Genomic DNA, 7,717 nt, shown 5'->3' on the forward strand with positions numbered 1-7,717 from the left:
ACAACACATTTTGGTTTTAAAATTCCTACTTTGCTCGGCTGCTCCCCCAAGTGCGAATAACACCACTTCTTTTGATCGTACGGTGTGTCTGACTTCTTACTACCGGTTGGCAACGGCGTGAACGTCATCCACGTCATCGCATTATTCTCTATCGACGTTTACAAAGGAATGTTGTCGCTGTTTCCAGGGTCCAGCGAGACCAACAACAACAGCAGCAAAGCCGCCAACAGGGAGGGTGGAAAGGACACGAGGACCGAGACGACAGGTACCGTGAGCACGTCTGCACTCCATTCTTTTCTTTTTTCTTTTCACTTTCGCGCACACACTCTTTTTTCGGTTATCTTTTTCTTTTGCGCGTTTCGGGTGGAGGGGACGCACTCGGAACCGCTTTTGCACTGTTACACTGTGGCGGGGCGGGTCGGGTCCTGCCCTCCCCGGGTGTCCGACGGGGTCCTCCTTCCTCGCGGGGGGGCTTGGCGATGACGTCGTCGGTTGGTTGTTCTCCCCAGCAGGCGGTCGCCGGCGCGGTGCGCGTGGGGGTGGTGGCATGTCCAAGTCCAGGTCCAGGTCGGACCCGGAGCTGGCTGGGCGCATCAGCTCTTCCAGAGCGCGCCGGCTGCGGAAGTACCGGTGCAAGATGCGGCGCGCGCAGCTGGACAAGGAGGCCGACGAGCAGGCCGACGAGCAGGACAGGGGCACGCGGAGCGCGAGCGCCAGTCGGCGCGGCAGCGTGGACCGAGGGAGTATCGGCGAGGAGGGTGGCGCTACCCCAGAGCGAGGGGGCAGCGTCCCGCCGGACGTACCCCGCCGGCTCGTCGAGAACCCCCTCTTCGAGGACGACGCGGCCCCCGGTCCCCTCCTCGGCGGGAGCTGGCGCAGGTCAGCGGCCAGCCTAACGGACTCGGCCCGCGACAGCCCGGAGCTGGACGACGTCGAGGGTCTCGAGAGCTTCGTCATCATCGTCACCGAGGAGCACGGCGGCGGTAGCGACGACGGCGACCCCGACCGAGAGTCGGAGGTGACCATCAAGGAGATCGAAGAGATCGTCGTGGACGTCGGATCCATGACCCCCAAGACTGTGCTGGACCTCGGGGGCGCGGCACACCCCCTGGAGAAGCACCGCTTCCCCGAAAAGCTCCCCCTGGAGATGCACCCTCCCACGGCGGAACTCGCCCTCGAGAAGGGCTCCGAGACCGAGACTGCAGTTGTGATACCCGCTGAGGCTACCGAGTGGCCCGGGGCGACCCCCATACATTCCAACTTCTCATCGGCGTGCAGCCTGGACGAGGCAGCGCCCGAGGGATGCCACGAAGAGACTGACGAAGCCGAGCCCAGGCAGAAGGGCCGGAGCAAGGTGAAGAGGTACCCCAGCATCGTGGAGGCCTACCTGGACCACAAGATCAAGCAGTGTGAGCTGGCCATACAGCGGCTCGACTCACCGCCCGTGGGCGAGCAGGAGCGCGCCGAGAGTCCGGTGCTGGTGGAGCACTGTGCCGCGCAGGAGGAGGTGCAGGACGGCGACGGCGAGGGCTGGGAGTTCGTCGGGGAGCTCGCCACCGAGGAGGCGCCCAGCTACTACGTGCGCGAGTTTGAGGTGGACCCCTACTGCCCGTACGAGTTCCCGACGGCCACCCCCGGCCCCGAGCAGCACGAGTCCGAGTGCGTGTCCGGTCACGGCTGCCCGTCGGCGCCCCCCGCGGACAGTCCGAGGTCCAGGTCGTCGACGACCTCGACCCGCGGCTCTTCGCGCAGCCTGGAGGTGATCGAGGAGGAGCCTGGAGAGGAGCAGACCAATAAGCAGGAGTCCCCCGTCAAGGAGGTGTGCTCTGCGCGGCTGTCGCGGCCGCTCAGGATCCCGCTCAGCCCGTCCAGGAGGCGCGCCAACAACGCCTACGCGGTGGAGGGCCGCGCGCAGCCCCTGCAGCGGACCGTCGTCAAGATCTCCGAGGTCCCCGTCGACAGGCATGAGGTTGACGTTGTCCAGGGCTGCGCCGAGTGCACCGTCTCCTTCCCGCCAGAGCAGCTGGTGGAGGGCGTCGTCAAGTCCAGGCCGCTGTCGGGCCTCGTGGATGACGCGGAGGTGGTGTTCCTGGAGGACACGAGCAGCACGAGCAGCGTGCACAGCAGCAGGACGCCGACGGAGGAGCACCACGACGAGTGCAAGCACGACGAGGACGAGCCGTGGCGATCCGACGTGACCGAGTCGTTCGTGTCGATGCCCGACATCGTGCAGGACGCCAACACCTCCCCGCTGGCCAAGTGGCTCCAGATGAGCGCCGACTTCCTACACCAGGCGGGCGCTGCGAGGGTGGTGTCCGAGACTCCCGGCCCCGAGGCGAGAGCGGAAGCCGCTTCCAGTCCACCTCCGCTTCCGGCTCCGCTTCTGGTTCCGCCTCCGCCGTCCACATTCCTACCCCTTTCCCCGAGCGGAGATGAGCTGCACCAAGCTGAGCGGACCGACGTGCCGGAACTCTGCCCGGAACAAGAAACTATTTCCGGCCAGCTCGAGGCGCTGACCGAACCGGTGCCGGCGGTGACGTTCGTCGTGGACCTCGAGGCCGTCACGGGTGCCACCAGCGCCGATCCACGTGAGAACCCCGCCGAAGCACGTCCCGGTCAACAACCCACGTCGGTGGCGGACTGCACGAGTCCAGACACTTTGAAAGCGGAATGGACCGGAAACAGTTCCGATGCTGAGACGAGCTGCAAACCGGTGGGGGCTGCTGGCGTCTTTGTGAGCGCGGTGGTGATGACTACAGGAGCCCCTGACCCACCAGAGGAAAGCACAACTGCAGCACCGGAAGTTAGTTACACGGAACTGACGGTGCCGGTGAATTTGAAAACAATCACCTCGCACGATGACAGTTATTGTGACGGTTCACATGTGGATCGCCTCGAAGTGAACACAATCTCCATCAATAAACCATTTGAAATTGTGATAGAAAATTCCGAACAAAAGACTTTACCCAGACTGAACCCTGTAAACGAATCTCCACTAGAAGGAGAATTCGAAGCTTCTAGAAATGTAGATAAAGTCGACGACCACTCTGAAAGGCCCAACACCTCTAAAAACGTGCTTTCTACCAAAGAAAAGCGCGATGTTCATGAAGAGGGAATTTATGAGGGAGCGAGACTCACCAACGACCGAGCCGAAAGGGACGCACCATCGGCGACGTCGAACTTTGGAGACAGCCAACAATTTCCCGTTGTTCTCCCCGAACCAGTAGTGCCTCCGGCCTTAGCACGGCCGACTTCCGCCGACGTCGAGGCCCGGAGGCAAAAGTACCTCTCGGATCGCGACGTGGAATTAGAAATGGGGGAGCTGATCGCCTCGCTGCAGGCGTTCGGCTCGAGAGTGGAGCTGTCGCGGGTGACGGGCGGCAGCGGCGGCCGGGAGGACGTGCGAGCGCCGGCGATTGGCGCGGGGAGTGGCAGTGCGACAGGGAGGCCGCACAAGAAGAACCCCGTGGCTCGCATGGTGGAGGAGTACTTCCAGAGGAAAGGCGGCAAGGCCGTCGAGCGGGACGCAGCTCCGGCGGTGCCGGCGGCCGCCCCGCCGGCCCCGCCCGTGCAACACGGGAAAGCTCTCGGTGACGCGGCGCCCAAAAGTAGAGGGGTGACCGTGTGGAGCCTGCTGCACCGTCCTGGCGCATCACGCAAGAGGACAGCACCGACGTCTCCACCCCCGCCGATGTCTCCACCTCCACCGACGTCTCCACCCCCACCGGCTTCTCCACCCCCACCGGCGTCCTCGACAGCACCGCCGTCCTCGGGGGCACCCCGACAGCCGAACGTGATGAACAGCACGGTGGTGTACCCGTCCATGGGCGCGGGGCCGGAGCCCGCCAAGCAGCTGTACTCGGAGATAGGGCCGTACGTCCGGGACCCGGGCCGTCAGCAGGGGCGGTCCTGGACGAGCTCCACGCTGTCGAGGTACTTCTCGCCGTCGCCCGGTCGCAGCTGGAGCACGGAGCGGTCGCTGCGGAGCACGTCGCGCTCGCCCTGCCTCTCCCCGACCAGGGACTTCCTCTCGCCGTGCAGGAGCGAGGCCATGTCGCCGTCGCTGTCGTCGCAGAGCACGACCGTCTGGCGGCCCGAGGACGACGGCGTGGCCCCGGTGCGCGGCGGCGTGGACAGGTCCGACCGCGACCTCCCGGACATCTTCGAGAGCCAGGCGCTGTTCCGGCCGTGGCGCGGCGTCTCCTCAGACCGGTCCGGGGTGACGTCCCCGGAGACCAGCGTGCCCGGCGACGACGGGGAGCGCCGGTTCGTCGACGGCAAGCTCGTGTTTCTCTCGTCACCGCCGCTCGCGCCGCAGCCGTCGTCCTGGCGGGGCAGCAGCGTGTCCAGCTCGTCGGCCTGGTCGACCGGGGCCGGCTCCAGGGTGCTGCTCTGCCTGTCGCCGTCACAACGCCGGTGTTTCCGCGACCGGGCGCCCACGCCCAAGGAGTGCGCCGGCCTGCTCGACCTGCACCAGAAGTTCGTGCAGCGACGCGCCTACCACGAGACGCCGCCGCCGCCGCCGAGGACGCACTCGTCCAGGATGCACCGGCAGCAGGCCGTGACGGCGCGCTGGATTCAAAGCCAGCCGCTGGGGCCGGCGGCGCTGGCGCCCCCCGACCAGGGCCGCCCGGCTCCCCCGGGGCCACTTGGCAGCCCGCGAAAGGTCAGGAACGCGGAGGACCACGACGCCGAGCTGCTGCTGGGGCTGCTCGAGGCGGCCGACGGCAGTCCTCGTGCTCGCGGCGCCGGCGACGCACACATGCCCACGTACGTCCTGGACGCGGGCGGCAAGCACCGGTATGAGTTCGACTCGGACTGCCTGACGCGCTGCGTGAGCGAAGTCCGGAGCGAGGCGCGCACCTTCTCGTCCATCCTCAAGGACAAGCTGTTCTGGAAGCTGAGCAGCCTCTCGGACCAGGGCGCGCCGCCGCGGCACACGCCGCCCCGACCCTCGCCGTCGAGGGTGCGCCGCGCGTCCGCGTCCCATGGCGGCGACGGCCGGGAGCGGACGCCCGCCGCGACGCCGGCCTCGACGCCGGGCCCGACGCCTACCGCGACGCCGACGCCCAGCGACGCCCGGAGCGAGTACGAGGACCTGGGCCCGGACAGCCCCTACTGGCAGGCGCGCACCGCCAAGCCCGAGACCCCACACCAGGGCCATGACCACCACCCGGGCTCGGCCAGCATGAGCAGGGCGTCCTCCGTGCCGCACCTGGTCCAGGACGACGAGCAGCGGCGCCAGCAGATGTACAACGAGTACATGATGCAGGTCGCGGAGCGCCAGCGGCGCCGCCAGCAGAAGGTCATCAAGATCTCGGACCCCGAGTCCGTAACGGGCCCCCGCGCCAAGCGCGCCAACGTCGACCTGGACACGCAGCACCACCACGCTCACCACCATCACCAGGACGTGCTGCGGGGCGCGGCGCCCAGGTGGGTACTCGGCGACCCGGGCGTCCGCGGCCCCGCGCCGGCGGCCCCCAGGACTCATCCCCGCTCCTCCGCAGGTGCGAGCCCCAGGACATTCTGTCGCAGCTGCAGCGCCGCGCCGCCGAGAAGAACTGCGTCGTGATCAAGGACGCTGGCGATCGAGAGCACGCCGCCGTGACGGTCGTGGAGCACCTGCCCAAGCACCTCCAGGAGTTCCTGGCGTTCGCTCGAGAGGGTGAAGGAGGGGGAGATGAGGGCGGTGAGTGGACACAGGAGCGCCACCGGCCGCCGCCCGACGCCGCCCGCCCGCGGCCCTCTGCGGCGCACCGGCATTTGAAGCCCGAGCCCTTTGTCGGTCCTCGAGGCCTCCGCCGCCCTCCCCTCGGCCGAAAGGGCAGCGGGCTGGCGGTCGGCGCGGCCAACGCGAGCTTCCTCCGTTTTAGCGTGGTGTGTGCGAGTGTGTCGTGTGTTAGCTAGAGCACTTTACTATTCTCTCTCTCTCTCACTCATTCTCTCTCACTCATTCTCTCTCTCTCTCTCTCTCTCTCTCTCTCTCTCTCTCCTCTCTCTCCCGGCCCCCCTCTCCCTCCCTCTCCCTCGCCCTATCTCTCTCCCCCCTTCTCTCCCTCCCCCCCTTCTCTCCCTCTCTCGTAACCGCGCCCGTGTTTTAGTTGCCATCCTCTTGTTTTATTTCTGTTGTACAAACTAACGCGTGTAGCGGCGAGTCTAACTCTTGGCTAGTGTCGTAATAATGAACAAACTGTGTGTGTGTGTGTGTGTGGCCTTTGGATGACGTGGCATGTCTCTTAGTGTCCCGGAAACGTGTGACCATTTTGTGACACATTTCGTGGCATGCCTCTTCTTATTGTATCGGAAACGTGTAACCATAATTTTGTGACACATTTTGTGGCATGCGTTCCCTCTGAACGTTGGACTTGCCAGCGCAGGGCAGATATTGCCCTCGCGCAACGGACAATCAGCAGTTGTTGTGGTATACTCTAAACTTCTCAAGGGAGAATTTTGTTTTCCTAAAAGAAATTCATGTCAAATGTCAGTTTCCAAAACCAAACAAAAATTCTGAGTTTCTACACTGTCAAACCTCAACCGTGGGACGTTTCACACCAGTGAAGCGACTTTTTACCGCGAGAAGCAGGGGGTTGCGAGGGGTGCCTCCCTGTTCCCGCTTTCATATCCCGGCTACATTTCCTCGTTCCCGCTGTATTAATTTCACAAATGGGAGATCGTCCGCCGATTTTCCGGGTAGCTGCGCTGCCTGGCGGTGCTTATCGTATGGTTTGTAGAGAGTCCATCAGAAATGATGAAATCGACGTCGATTCCAACTCTCAAAGGCACCGTGACGTTCCGCGTGGTATGTGAAATCCATTTTTCAGATCGTTTGAATGGGAACGGGGCATAACGTGGCAGGGAGCTGAAGTGTGTTGGCGGTACCGGAAGGGGACCGAGAGGGGGTCGGAAGCCCTGGAAAGTATCCGGAAAATTTCCGAAAAAACGGAAAATTTTCGGGGAAAATTGGAAATTTCTCAGACTTTGGAAAGTTTTCCGTTGTTCTCCGGAAATGTTCTGATTTTTACTGTGGAAATTTTACGAAAATTTTTCGAAATTTGCAACTCTAATGCCCGGCTTTTATTAGCTGAAAGACGAACGGTACATATAGGATATAGGCCTAGAGGAATTCACAAGAAGTTCGGCTAAAGAGGGCGCAAAACTCACCACAAGTACTCCACACCACACCCGAGTCCACACCCCTTCACCCAGCGCGGGCACTCCTAGGGATTTTACAGTGCGATATTTTTCCGAATAAATTGGACACTTTTACAAAAAAAAATCGGTAAAAATTGAAATTGAACCGAAATAATTTTTTAAAATATGAAACTTTTTAGGGAAAAATAACGAGAAACTTTTTCTTTAAAAAATCTTGAAAAATTTTATCAACAGACTTTCATTGGAAAATAAAAATCCCCAGTCACTGCTTGTGGGAAAGAAAAGAGGAGCGGAGCCTTATCCTACTGTTTGCTGTTTACGCACAGCCCCCTGCTGACATGAGAGTGACCGCATTCTGCACCCCGTGTCCTGTGTGGTCTGGCAAGCAGGGGTAGTTTCAGAGACGGACGCACGACCTAGGACACGGCGAGGAGTGATTGGGGGTAAAGAGAATGAAGCATTGAGATGAGTCAGACTCTGCGACGCGCTGGTCGCGTCGTCTTGGCGGCCGCGCCGGGTCGCCACCAGACGGTCGGCGCGGAGCCCTCGCCCCCGCCCTCGCCCC

At 62.7% G+C, this 7,717-nt stretch overlaps 1 protein-coding gene across 1 annotated transcript in view; it reads left to right on the forward strand.

Moving 5' to 3' along the window:
- Nucleotides 1-7,717, forward strand: part of LOC113204065 (sorbin and SH3 domain-containing protein 1) — a gene marked incomplete in the record, with an annotated part of 111,520 nt that overhangs the window by 23,987 nt on the left and 79,816 nt on the right.

The sequence above is a fragment of the Frankliniella occidentalis genome, unplaced genomic scaffold (assembly GCF_000697945.3).
Source record: "Frankliniella occidentalis isolate FOCC.00 unplaced genomic scaffold, Focc_3.1 Scaffold9, whole genome shotgun sequence".
NCBI classification, from domain to species: domain Eukaryota; kingdom Metazoa; phylum Arthropoda; class Insecta; order Thysanoptera; family Thripidae; genus Frankliniella; species Frankliniella occidentalis.